Source organism: Triticum dicoccoides, chromosome 1A, assembly GCF_002162155.2.
Source record: "Triticum dicoccoides isolate Atlit2015 ecotype Zavitan chromosome 1A, WEW_v2.0, whole genome shotgun sequence".
NCBI lineage: Eukaryota > Viridiplantae > Streptophyta > Magnoliopsida > Poales > Poaceae > Triticum > Triticum dicoccoides.
This window is the reverse complement of record NC_041380.1, coordinates 123,092,029-123,106,482: the sequence shown is the minus strand read 5'-3', so window position 1 is coordinate 123,106,482 and position 14,454 is coordinate 123,092,029. Positions and strand designations below refer to the sequence as shown.

Here is a 14,454-nt window from a genome sequence, read left to right as displayed (position 1 = left end):
GACGAACTAATATTCCGGAGCAAGCACAGGATGTCAAAGATACGCCGGAATAATCCAATCTTCTCAACATCCTTTGCTCCGAAACGTCAGCTGATCAACACGACAGGTAGGTTGTGTTGTGGTTAGCAAACAAGAGATCTAAACTCTAAGATCATAACCAGCTTGGCTATTTATTTTCTTGATTGATAAGCGGAGCTGTCATAGACAAACATCATAATGCAGGTGCCTCTGCAGCACACGACAAGATGTTTGCCGCTCCTAGACCTGTAAATTCTACTCTAATAAAAGAGCATTGTGCACGTAGGGAGGATTAACAACAGAAATAAATTCCAGAGCCGGGCGGGCGTAGTAATCGCTTTTGATGTGGAATCGGCTTTCTGTTTGCCGTATGCTGCTGCCCTACCAGCTTTCAGATAGATAGCCGCTGGAGTCAACGGCTTTGCCTGCTTTGCAAGTGGCTTCCACTGTCACCCAGCATTGCCTGCCGAAACTACATTTAATTGACTTTACTAATTTGACAGCGACTAACTGAAACGTTTAACTGGCTGATATACATGGAGTTTTCACTAGTTTAATTTGATTGAATCGCCAATCACAGCTAACTAACGTCAACACGGGCGCGCATATGCCCCCGCTTCAAGCAACCTCACGTTTTCCACCCGTTTCGTTGCGCGCCGGGTCAGCGTCGCTCACGAAGATGAAGAGGGAAATATTTTATTTGAAGCAGTTTATGAAAAGAAATTGTGACTCACTCAACACCGGCTTCCAATTTCCAGGTCCAATAAGATTTTACTGTTCCTCCCGTGGCATTTCGCTCGCATGCTCGGTTTGAGACGAGATGAGAGGAACGTGTGAATACTCAAAGCTCAGGAAGCTCAACAACTACGGAAGGAAGTTTTTCTTTAAAAGCCAAGGCAAAAGACTTGTCTCATATAGTATTAATTAACAAAAAAAGCAGAGAGTTTATTGGTGTTACAACACGACCCATGTTACAATTTATTTCACTTTCCTGGCATGATTGATCACAACTTTTTTGCTCCCACAGTGGCCCATAGGGCCGTCTCCCTTTTGATATTGGACAACAAAACCGATAGCGGAGTAGACTTGCGACGGAAAAACCTGCGCGTTGCGTTCGTTCTAAATGGCCCAAGAAGTGAGTAACACAAAAGAGGCCATTGCCTTTCTATTAGGGACGAAGTGATCACAAAGATGGTCCCACCATTTGTTAGCAGATTGTAGCATGTTCCAACCAGCAGTCACTGGTGGAAAAAAGGCCTTTGGTCGCGGTTCGCAACTGCCATTAGTCGCGGTTGCGCAACCGCGACCAAATAAGCGCGACTAAAGCCCCCCACCTTTAGTCGCGGCTGCTTAAGAACCGCGACTAACGGCCCGTCCATGTGGGCGCCAGGCGGCCGTCGGGGCGGAGGACCTTTAGTCGCGGTTCTTCTGGCCAACCGCGACTAAAGGCCGCCACAGGTTTAGGGTTTTAGCCCCCCCCCTAAACCTGTTTTCTGTTTAATTTGTATTGTTTTATTTCTTTTGTGCTTTATTTTAATTTTGAAGGAGTTTCATATATTGTTAAACTAGGCGTTGAGGGCGCAGCGAGGCGGCGCGGTGGGCGAGGGAGGCCGGCGGGCGGCGTACTAGGGCGAAAGGGGGCGGCGGGCGCCGTACGTGGGCGAGAGGGGGCGGCGGGCGACGTCGAGGGCGCGGGCGACGGCGGGCGGCGTCGAGGGCGAGGTCGACGGCGGGCGGCGTCGAGGGCGAGGGCGGCAGGCCTTCGGCGCGGCAGAGAACGAGCGGAGAAATGGAGGCGACGGGTCGGGCGGTTGTATTTATAGCCCCCCCCTTTAGTCGCGGTTGGGGAGGCGACCCGCGACTAAAGGGTAACCTTAGTCGCGGTTGGGGAGGCGACCCGCGACTAAAGGGTAACCTTTAGTCGCGGTTGGGGAGGCGACCCGCGACTAAAGGACTTTTTTGGCGGGTTTTTCGTTCCCGCGCGCAACCACCTTTAGTCACGGTTGGGCAGGCCAACCGCGACTAAAGGTATTTTCCAAATACTTTTTCTTTTTCAAAATTATAAAAATACAAATAATATATCAAAAAATTCAGAAAAATAAAACTAATTCAATTCAAAATTATAAAAATACAAATAATATATCAAAAAATTAAGAAAAATAAAACTAATTCAATTCAATATGTTAAAAATACAAATAATATATCAAAAAATTAAGAAAAATAGAACTAATTCAATTCAATGTGTTAAAAATACAAATAATATATCAAAAAATTCAGAAAAAAAACTAATTCAATTCAAAATGTTAAAAATACAAATAATATATCAAAAAATTCAGAAAAATAAAACTAATTCAATTGAAAATTCTAAAAATACAAATAATATATCAAAAAATTCAGAAAAATAAAACTAATTCAATTCAAAATTCCAGGGGAGGGGCTTTAGTTGCGGTTGGCCTGGCAAACCGTGACTAAAGGTGCCCGAAGGCCTTTAGTCGCGGTTGTCCTGGCCAACCGCGACTAAAGACCCTCACGTGCGCCAGCTGGCCACCGAGCGCCCTGGGCCCAGGCCTTTGGTCGCGGTTCACCTCCAGAACCGCGACTAAAGGTCCCATTAGTCGCGGTTCCTACAGCTTCGCGACTTATGGGGCTGGACGGAAGCCTGTTTTTCCACCAGTGAGTGTTGATGAAGTCAAGTTTTGGTGCGGGCTGCGCGAGCGGTAACAAATCGAGGCAAACTCTGAATACTAGATATGACACAAAAATAACAGGGGTCTTTAGCATGCCCCAAATTCTAATCATGCACCGGCATTTCAAGATCGATTTGGTGATCACGTCTCTTGCTCGCACTTGCAGAGAGAGCAAAGACCACAATTGGGTCAAACCCTTTTGGCCAGTCCGTCGACAGTCCAGATCCTGTTCTCGGAGGCTAGCGAAGCAAAAAAACTTAACCTTTGGTGGGGCTCATATCATGTGCTCGATGGATGGCCGGAGAATGCCATGGAACTGCGCCTTGTAGGTGGACTCCGCAGAGTATTGGCCATTGTCGGTGTGCTTCCAGACAATCTCATCTTCCATGCCCTGTTGGAGCTAGAAGCCACAAAGGGAAGCCCGAAGGCGTAAGAATTCGCGAAAGTGTGCTATCGAGAATTTGGAGGTCTTTTTGTTCTTGGAAATCCATACATCTTCGCTCAAAGCATCCCTGATCTTTCACTTCTTCCTTGTGGATGCCTCGTAAATGTGCGGGGCAATGTCCTTGGGCTTTTGATTGTCCACCCATGGAGCATCCTAAAAAGGTGTGAGCGCACCGTTGCCAACGGTAATAGTGATGAAGGTGTAGACGAAATCGTAGTTCTTCTTATCACAGGGGTTGCCCTGTCAATGGTGGAGCTAGCTTAGGATGACTTGGGGGCCAATGGAAAAATATGAACTCTTGGAGGGGTAAAAGTTTGTATTTTTTTCAATCTATGCAGCTACAGAAAAAATCCCAAGGCTGGGGGGCAATGCCCCCCCTCCCCCGGCCTCAACATAGCTCCGCCACTATGCCCAGCCCAACCCACATCTTGGATGATCTCGTATGCTCATCACATCCGCATTATTCTTCTCTGCTATGTTCCTTGTTCTTCTTTTTTGTGATTTGTGCACGAATTGAACAAATTGGTACATGTTGCTGGTTCACATTTTGTTTGTCATGACGGCTCGACAATGCTATGTCTGCATGAATTGTTCAGAGATGTTCGGGGCAAAGTATGGTGGCTAGATGCTGATGTTGCTACATAGTCAAGTGAAGGAGAAGTTGTTGCTTTGAGAGAGAAGGTAGAGAAGAAGAACACAGAGATTGCATGAGATGACAAATGAAAGAGATGATGTTGTTGTTGTATGGCATGATGATCTTTCTGTTTAGTTGCATAAGGGCATCTTCAAGGGAGACCCGCAAAACATCGGCATATGTCCGACGGGACACATTTGTTCACTTTTGCAATTCAATGGGGACCTTTATCAGTCCCCGAAGCTGTCCGAACGTTCAAATTCTGGTATTTTGAAGACAAACGTGGGGGAGTTTTACCGGAATCCAGACATGCACTTGACCAACCACATGCATGCATGTCCCTCTCTTCTCTCTCTCTTCCCAACCCCACATGGATGATCCCCCTCTTCTCTCTCTCCTCCCAACCGCACACTAAACCACAAATATCCCACTCGGTCTTCACCTATTTTTTCCCTCCCAGCTGAATACTTTGTAATTAGTGTTGGATGTCTCCCTCCCGTATCATGTCCGCGGACCATGCCTAGACATAAAAATGGACATATATTGGAGGAATTTGCAGGTCGGCGTTACTAACGAATTTGAATCATGTTTTAGTGTAACTCGGTCTTCAAATTTGATCACTAATATTGTATATGTTGGCATTTTTCTTTGAATTGACCATTTTGACAGCATGTATGCAATGCCATTTCTGACAGCAACAATATCAACTAGAGGCAATATAACATGAAATTAGGAATCATTGTCACAACAATTATGCAGCAGGAAAGAAAAAGGAAATACATAGTGACCCAAAACGTCAACAAATAAACAGACTGGTAGGTTGAATTCAAGTGAGCGAACTGAACATCTAAATATCATACTCCACCCGTTCCCGATTAACTGAAAGTCCGGGATTAATCCTCAGTCAAACTTGTGTAACTTTGGCCAAGTCTATGATCTTTTTACGAGAGTACATTTGATAATGAATTTAATGAAACTAATTTGATGTTGTAGACGCTGATACACTTTCATGTACTTGGTAGGATATAGACAAGTTTTGACTTAAACAACGATAGAACTTTGAATAACATAGAATGGAGTTAGTAACCAGCAGCTTATTTATTTTCCCACAAAACACCATAATTGCAAGTGCCTCTGCAGCACAGCACAAGCTGTTTGCCACTCCTTCACCTGTAAAATTCTAGAAATATTGTGCACGTAGGGCGGTTCAGAGAGAGCGTGCAATGCATGTCTGCATCCAACCTATGGATCTGGCCAGGCCACTCAACGCTTATCCGATCGCTAGCACGTGTCGTAAATGGAATGATTAACAGAGCGGCCGGCGCATAAACACGATCGAGAACCGGCCGGACGTTGTAACCGCTTTGCTGCGGGCGAGGCGAGATTTGGTGCAATCAGATCAGATCCCTCCCTTTTGGCCGTTCGATGCTGCCTCATCAGCTTCAGACATAGACGCTGGAGCCAACGGCTTCACCAGCTTTGCAATTGCAAGCAGCTTCCACTATCACCTTAGCCTTGCTGGCCATCACTCGCCCGGACTGCCGAAGTAATAACATTTACTGATTGGCTTTAGCACTTTGACGGCGACAATTCACTAACAGAAAAACGTAGACCTGGCGAGAAGAGGCAAGCATGTGCATGTTCGTACTGAAACCTCCTTCTAAAAATGTCTTTATCGGAAAGGAAAAATGGTACTAGTACTAAAACGCTTAATTGGCTGATACTTGTGGAATTCTCACGTGGGTCTGAGCGAGCACATGTCACTAGTTTCTTTCTCTTTTGAGGGAAAGCACTTGTCACTAGTTAATCTCACGGTTAACATCAACACGGAGAACGTATTTATGCTCACGTTTGGGAAAAAATTAATATAACAGCTAACATCAACACGGAGCACGCATATGCCCCCATTTCAAGTAACCTCGTGAGCAAGGAGAGAAATTGTGACGCACTCACGCACCAGATTCCAAATGCAAAACCGGCAGTAAGATTTTACCGTTCTCTGGTGGAATTTCGCTCGCGAGGAAGGTGTGAATACTCTAGCTCAGGAAGCTCAACAACCCATCTACCCTCCTTTTCTTTTCTGAACACAGAAGGGCTCGAATGCTCCAGATGCTTTTATTAATTGTCAAGCAATGGCACAAAGCATTTCACACACTACAACAAGAACCGCCCTATTGCAACGCATGGATGCGTTGTCGTTTGTCCGCATAAATGTTGCAAAGGTCTACACCAACGGATTCATATGTGTTGTCGTTGGTGGCGTTGCAAGGGTCTACAACAACATATATAGATCCGTTGGTGATCTGGGAAATAATGTGTTGCAAAGCAACAACGTATTCATGCAACGCTTCTATGCGTTGGTGCTTGCAAAATAGAATAACCTCCATATATAATCATTTATAACACTGTTGTTCTATGCACTGGTGCTTATAAAATAGAATAACCTCCATATATAATCATTTGTAACAGTAGGTAGTTTGAATGGCAGTACAAGGTAGAACTTTAGTAAAATTCGATAGAGTAGAAATGAAAATGATATATTGATTCAATGGAACAATCAGTTACATTACAATGGAAGTATCATCAATTAGGAGTACATCACTTCCTTCGAAAAATAAAATAAAACAAAATATAAAATTTCTAAACATTCAGAGAATTGTCTTGTTTTTCCTCCAAGTACCAAGAACCATCATACGTTCTCCAAGATCCAAGTAATCATCTTGTATTGAAATTCTCACCTACAAAGAAAAATCATAATACTATTTAGGCATAAATTCTAAATGAAGTTTAAAAATAAACATAATATGTATTGTACATAAAAGGATCCACATAAAAATTACAAAGTGTGAAAGAAAAGATTGTTGGGGAAGAAGAAATAATCTTATGTATGTGTAACTAATGACTTAGTAGGAGGACATGTTAAAACACTGATTATCTTTAACCAATCCAGTGTGCATGTTCACTGCGAACAGCCAGCGGCATGTATTCACTACTAACAATTATCCATAGATTATATTATATCAAGAATGATATGCATTCAACAACCAACTAAATGGTGAGTAGGCAAGCAATAATATCGACTATACAAAATTGGATATTTCCGTTTTCTAATGGTCTCAACACTAACTAGTTTAGTGTCACGATTACCCACATACTGCTCATGCTTGCTATGACGTATTAGGAGAAAAGAACTCAATGCCAACAGCTCAAAGTCATTAACTAATCTACATCACAAAAAATTTCGTAGTTACCAGAGAACTACAATGTCACATTATAATTTCTCAATCAAGATTCAAGAATAAGACTCTTAGAACTAGAAGAAGAAACAACATGAAAAAGAAACACTTCTTTAGATTTGGTCTTTTCTAGGAAAAAGTAGTGGAGTTTTGTTTCTAGAGAAGGTAGGATCCAAGGTGTTTACAGGGAAAAAATAATAATTTAATGTGGCAATATTTAATTTTTCAAGACCAACCTATCAATAAGCTGAATATATATTTAAGAAAAAAGCATCAGGGGCGACCTATGTAATGGCTGAACAATATGAATAATAGCAAACCTAACTAATGGATGAACAATTCTATGTCAGTACTTACCCAGTTATAAGAAACACTGCCCATGTGCCTTTCCTGCCAATGTAGAATATCATATGCCCAAGAGGATTTGATCTTTGGTCACAATTCAGCTCCCTAATCATGTATCATTTGTCATGCATTGAATACCTGAATATCAATACCTATATGAATCTACAAAATATAGGCATGTACAAAAGTTATGATCGGAAAAAATAGACATATACTGGCACACTTAACTAACAAAGACTCGCTGGACTAGTTAGTGTAAAAATTAAGGATATGGAATAAATAAGAATGCTGCGTCATGAGGAGGAGATAAGGAAATGGACACCTTAGTGGACTGAACCAGGGGAGGATTTATCAAGTAAGCGAATGGGTTGCCTGACTTTCTGTGATTATGTCATAAGCTATACATTTCCATCTGCCCCTGAAGCTGCACGCCAATAAAGAAAGTTAATCCCTTACACGATCAGCCAAGGCAAATTAATGATTTTAACACAATTTTATCAATCTGCGCATCTATTGTCAACAGTTCAAAACCTGACCTGTAGGACAGTTTCATACCAACATCATGGTTACTGCATTGTTTAGATACTGATAGACTGCTAGCTGACATCTTGCAAGCACAAAAATTGCAAGGGAAAAAAATCATATGATGAGATACAGGTGGAACAAATAATACTAACCATTGCATGGAAAAAGGGGCCATGGACTCAATAAGGAGCTAGATGGTTTCATGATTATTATTGTACGCATTGTACATATTATTGAGTAAATTTTTGCAATGGATAGTAAAAAAGAGAATCTGATCAAGAGAAAGATTAGAGAAGAGATAACAAGTAGTTCGTTCAATTTGCAAGAATTTTAAAACATACAGATCTTCTATATTTTTTATTTGGGAATGAATATCATCTACGGTATAGGTACTAATATAAGGAGAAGCAATATCAGCAGCAATGGCAACAGCAATCATCGGCAGCAGCAATAGCAACCAGCGGCGATAGCAAACAATCAGCGTCAGCGGTAATCAACTTCTATCTACTGTATAGGAAGTTAGGAACTAAGGAGCAGCATCGGCCTAGTAATCAGCGGCAGTAGCAAACAATCAGTGTCACATGGCTGTACTTTCAATCAGCACGGACGCACCACACAGAGACATCAGACATGCACACGAGCCAACCACGCACGCAGCTGTAGACAAACGCACGCGAGACCACCAGAGCTTGAGCATGCCGGGTGCCAAAATAAATCCAAAAGGGGCATCACCGCCGCCGAAGGCTTCGCGAGCCACAAGAACCACCCGCACGCGGGGATCCAATTGGCAGTTGAGGAACACGGCTGGAGTTCCACCCTATCCTACTCTCACCTCGGGTCCGTCTCCACTTCCGGCCAGCACCGAGACAAGGGAGCATCACCCTACACACAGCTTGTTTCAGATCCATGCCCGAGCCTGCAGCAGCGACGCGGAGCAGTGGCCTCCGAAACAGAGGCGAGCGAGCTGCGCCGACAATCCATGTCGACTAGTACTGCAGGACGCGTGCAGTGGCGTGGAGGACGTCGCCAAGGAAGAATATAGGACGAGTGCACTGAGGGGGAGCCTGACCTATGAGCGACGTCGCGGGACAGCGCCGGATCTAGGTAGAATTGAAGGTGGCGGCGGCCGCAATGGAAGATAGATGGGAAAGAGGGGAATCGGGGGAGAGAGATGGCGGGCGAGGTATTGATGGGGGGTGCGGGTATGGGGTGGTTTGATTTATTTTAGGGAGAGGAGGTTGGCTCTAAGCGCCGTAGGCGACGAGGAGTTTTTTTTAATCATCCTTAGGGACGAGGAGGTTAGCTTTAAGTGCGGGAGGTGGGAGGTGGGATAAACAACAGATTCTATAATATCGTTGGTACAAATGTGTTGGTATAGAAGGGTTTTTGTTGTAGTGACATCAAGACCCAAGAAAAACAAAAATTACAAAGAGGCCCCTCATTTATGCAAGGAGGGCCCTAAAAGGTGAAAGGAAATTCCAACCGGGTCCAAAACATCTCCCCTACAGAACTAAGATTGTCGGCACCGAGGGCGAGACCCCTTGGTACAACAAGCCTTCCGTGGCTGAACACCATGGACTCGGATAGAAGTTGTACTTCCTCCCATTGGGTTGCATGGTCATGAGGAATGAAATGGGCCGCCATTCCGCCCTAGAATGCAACAGAACGTCAAAGGAGACCGGCAAGCCATTGTGGGCACCATAGTCTCTCCAAGTCTACCGATGGTTATGCGTGTCGTTCCCATCCGCATATTCTCAGTCGCACCTCTCTTCATGGAAGATCATGCCAAGAAGAGAGAGGTCGGAGTACTTCCTACTATGCAGGGACGAACTTCAACCTCATCAGAAGCTGGGATCTGACGAGGCAAGACACCAATAGAGCGGTCTTGCCCACCGCAATGACGAGCAGAGAATGGGAGAAGCACCCCCAACGGTGTCTCCTGGTGCCACCATCATGAGCTTTTTGTCTGAAAGGTAACCTGTCAGATGATTAGGAATCATCTCACACTTACAACTTTTGTCTAAAAAATAAAGTTACTAAAATACCATTCACATGCCATAAGGATGACCAACTAATTTATTGATAATCATATATACTAATGCGTGCAGTAAAATAGTGGTTGTCCTCGACGGTGCTATGCGGCAATGCAGCCTCTACAAGATAGGTTCAAATGAACCAGAGCTCATAGAGACTACATGAGATGAGTAACAACACACAAGAAGGAAAAAAAAAACTAGGGAATCACTCCAAGAATCCTCGAAGCCTGTTGATTGAAGAGAGAAACCCATCACGACACAAGCACAACTACCACAAAAGATAGCCAGCAGGACGCGATAGTGGGAGAGGCAACCTAGCTTGAGTCACCGTTGGTGTAATCAAATGACCTCGATCAGCCAAGACGCAACCGCGACACTGCACCATTGGCGTAATAAAAAAGCAAAGCGCATCAGAGGGCACACAGCCGCAACACCACATGTGTCATGGGACATGGGTGGCCGTCGGCCAAGACGCCACGACGCCTTTGTTCCACCGAGAGGAGTCGAAGGACATCACAGTGCAGACTGTAGAGACACACCATAGAGTACCCTCGCATGGAGCACCCTCATCACATGTGGGGGTCGCCGCCATAAGCTAGCCAACGGACATCACACACGTATACGCCTTTGTATATCTATGTACTCGATTTGCTTTTGGTAAAAGTAATGTGTGCACATTTGTACTCATAGATACCAATGTAACTCAGCCCATGCATAAGCACGAGACCCATTCCATTAGTCAACGTTTTCATGGCATTTTCTCTTTAGCAAAAGCTAACGAAAGCAGGTAGACTAATCTTCCGGAGCAAGAAGATGCTGTCAAAAAGATATGCCAGAATGACATAATAGTCTGAACATTCTTCACGGTCAATGGTGCGAGGCTAATGCTATGTCACTCCATACGTGACACACGCAGAGAATTACTATAATACAGTTCTGAGAAAGAAAAAAGATTAAAAAAAACAGTGCCCCACCCAAAACGTCAACTGATAAACACGACAGTTAAGCTGGATTCTGGCTAGCGGACAGAACAGCTAAACTCCAATGCTATGATAACCAGCTTGCTAAGTTTCTTCGAAAGCACGCAGGGTACATGATAATGCAAGTGCCACTGCAGGGCATGACGAGTTGCTTGCCGCTGCGATCCTTGACCTGTAATAAGATCCTGGAAAAGAGTATTGTGCACGTACGGCGGATCGGACGGAGCGTGCAACGCATCTCTGCATCCAACCTGTCGCTCATCTGGCCGCTCAACATTCTCCGATCTCTAGCGCACGTGTCATTATTCATGGAAGGATTAACCGAACGACCAGCGCATAAGCACGAGAACCCGCCGGAAGTTGCACCCGCTGTGCTGTGGGAGGCGAGATTTGCTGGGATCAGATCGCGTTTGATGCTGCATGCTCTACCAGCTTCAGGTAGCACCTCGTGGCTTTGCAAGTGGGAGTAGCTTCCACTATCACCCAGCGCTCCGTTTCGAAAAAAACTATCACCCAGCGCTGCTTTTTTTTTTGCAGGCTAATAGAGAGCTTTATTGATTAAAGGTATTCGCTGGGCAGTCCGCCAACAGGGCACTGACCAGGAAACCGGGAGTATTATCGAGCCAACTATCGGTCCTGTCAATCGTGCAAGTATGCTTAGCACAGATGTGAGCAGGCTCATTAGCTGATCTTACAACATGACAAATATCAAAAGATGAAAAACAAGTGGTAAGCTCTCCAATATCTAACAAAATAGGAGCCACGACCGAACGGGAGTCGTGTCGAGTAGCCCAGAGGTTTACAACCTCCAGAGAGTCCGTCTCCATGATGACGTTTGAGAAGCCCCTTAGTTTAGCGAAGATCACGCCGTCCCTCACCGCCAAAGCTTCAGCTATGAGAGGATCTGTTACCCCAGGATAGGGCTTGCTCCACGCTCCTTGGAAGGCGGTCGGGGAGCGAGCGACGCCTCCTGCACCACCCTTGCCGCCATCAAGATGTATGGCTGCGTCTGTGTTGATCTTGACGAATCCGGGGTCTGGAGGGCGCCAACCGTGTCCCGGCAACATTAGCGCCTGCTGCCGGGGAATGTCCAGGAGTGCTAGTGTCTCCCTCGTGCGGCAGACGAGGTCGCCGGATCAAGCTTGTCCTCGCCATGAGTCAGCTTGTTCCTTGAGTGCCATATAGACCACATCATCGAGACTAGTATCGATCGATCCCTGTTGGTGAGTGTGTCGCTGTAGATGACATCCTTTGCCCAGGTGAGGGGTTGGAGTGTTAGCATGTCGAAGTCGAACAACTGCTCGGCCTCTTCCCAAAACTGCTTTGCACGGCTGCACCTAAGTAGAGCGTGTTCCAAGTCCTCATCATAAGCCAATCAAAGCTTGCAAGTTCCTTGTTCTCGCAGGTGCCGATGTAGCAAAGTGCATTCATCAGGTAAAATGCCTCTCAGCACCCGCCAAAAAAAAACCCTGACCTTGGGCAGCACCTTCAGTTTCCACAGCTTGTCCCATACCTGTTGCTCATTGATTGGAGTTTCGGTATCCTGCCCTTCCTCTTGAGCTTGACGCTCGTTGCGAGTCACTAGAGTTCGGTACGCCAATTTAACGGTATAGTTGCCTGAAACATCATGTGCCCATGCTAAAAAGTCCTTGCCACCGCCGGTTCTCAAAGGGATGTTCAATATTGCTGCCGCATCGGATGGCTGGAATGACTCTTGAATAAGATCCCGCTGCCATGTCCAGTTGTCCGTATCAATAAGATCACTGACCTTTGACACCAAATCTGCTATCCTGAGAGTGGGAATAAAGTTGGCTATGCCGGGCACCCATGGGTCAGACCACGCGGATATAGAAGATCCGTCGCCGACCCGCATAATGAGCCCCGTTCGCAGCGCTTCCCGCCCGGCGATAATCGCCCTCCAAGTCGACGAGGAGGAGCCCGGTGTTGAAGCCTGCATGAAATCAGAATTGGGGCAATATTTTCCTTTCAAAACTCGGCCACGCAGGGTGTTAGGATTTGTCATAAGCCGCCAGCCTTGTTTGCCAAGCATTGCTAAGTTGAAAAGATGGAGGTCCCGAAAACCCATTCCTCCTTTGCACTTAGGTGTTGCAAGCTTCTTCCATGATATCCAGTGTAAAGCACGTTTGTCAATGGAGCTACTCCACCAGAACTTGGCCATGCAAGTCGTTAAGCTCTTGCATACTTTCTTTGTCAGCAGAAACACACTCATGCTAAATGTGGGGATGGCTTGCGCGATGGATTTAATCAGAGTTTCCCTTCCCGCACACGCAAACAATCTCTCTGACCATCCCTGCATGCAACTTCTTGATCTTTCCCTTATATGTTCGAATGTGCCGCTGGTGATCCTGCCCACGGCTGTTGGGAGACCAAGGTAATGCTCGCTAAAAGTTTCAGCATGTACATCAAGGGTGGTTTTGATAAGCTGTCGTTGATCAAGTGGGGTGTTTGGACTGAAGAAGATGGCACTCTTCTCTCTATTGACACACTGACCAGAGGCACTACCATAGATGCGCAAAATCGCATTCAATCTGTTCGCACTCTCAGCATCAGCCTTTCTGAACATGAGGCTATCATCTGCGAAGAGCAGATGGTTTACCCAAGGGGCGTGATAGTTGACTCGAATCCCTCTATCCACTGTGCCATAATGTTTGAGCAAGGAAGAAAATCCTTCTGCACAGAGTAGAAAAAGAAATGGCGACATCGGGCAGCCCTGCCGCAAACCCCGAGATGGGTTGAAGAAAGGCAATAGTTCTCCATTAACTCGTACTGAGAAACACACTGATGTTACACACTTCATAACAAGTCTGACAAGGTCTGCGCCAAAACCAATCTTGGATAGTATAGCTTCCAAATAACTTCATTCAACTCGGTCGTAAGTTTTCATCATATCAAGTTTGATTGCGCAAGAGTAATTCTTCCCCTTCCTCCTTCGCCGCCTGGCATGAATGCTTTCGAACGCAACCAAAACATTGTCAGTAATGAGGCGTCCGGGGACGAAAGCGCTTTGCTCCTCGCTAATGAGCTCATCCATGAAATCCCGCATCCTATTGATGATGACCTTGACAGCCAATTTGTACAGAACCAGGCATAACGAGATAGGTCGATAATGTGAGATGGTTTGTGGGTTACGCACCTTAGGGAAAAAACCATTTTACTAGCAGAAGAACATGGACGTAGCCAGAAGAGGCAATTATCTTCTCTCGTACTACTAAAACATTCAACCGGCTGCCTGATCGGCATATGTTGGGTTTTCACGTGGTCTGACACCTGCCACTAGTTAATTTGCATCGCCAATCGGTCAATCACGGCCAGCATCGACACGGAGCGCGCATATGGCCCCTGCTTCAAGCAACCTCACGTTTTCCACCCGTCCCGTCGCGCGCCGGGTCAGCGTCACGCACGTAAAGCGGTGTGATGCGCCCTCGCACCAGATTCCAGATTACCGGTCTCCCGTGGCATCTCCCTCGCTCGCCCGTTCCGTACGAGGGGAAGAGGAAGGAAGGCGGGAATAGTCAAGCCCCGGAAGC

General features: G+C 45.7%; 1 long non-coding RNA gene across 2 annotated transcripts; it reads right to left on the bottom strand.

The window, feature by feature from the left end:
• Nucleotides 1–6,380: 6,380 nt before the first annotated feature.
• On the bottom strand, nt 6,381–7,996 carry LOC119270873. Of its 2 annotated transcripts, none has more exons than XR_005134365.1 (3): nt 7,902–7,996; nt 7,378–7,789; nt 6,381–6,522 (listed from the first exon to the last, which is right to left on the bottom strand). It is a non-coding gene; the product is annotated as an uncharacterized LOC119270873 (long non-coding RNA). The 2 variants fall into 2 exon arrangements; XR_005134384.1 differs by lacking the exon at nt 7,902–7,996 and having other exon boundaries at nt 7,378–7,527; nt 7,688–7,834.
• Nucleotides 7,997–14,454: the final 6,458 nt, after the last annotated feature.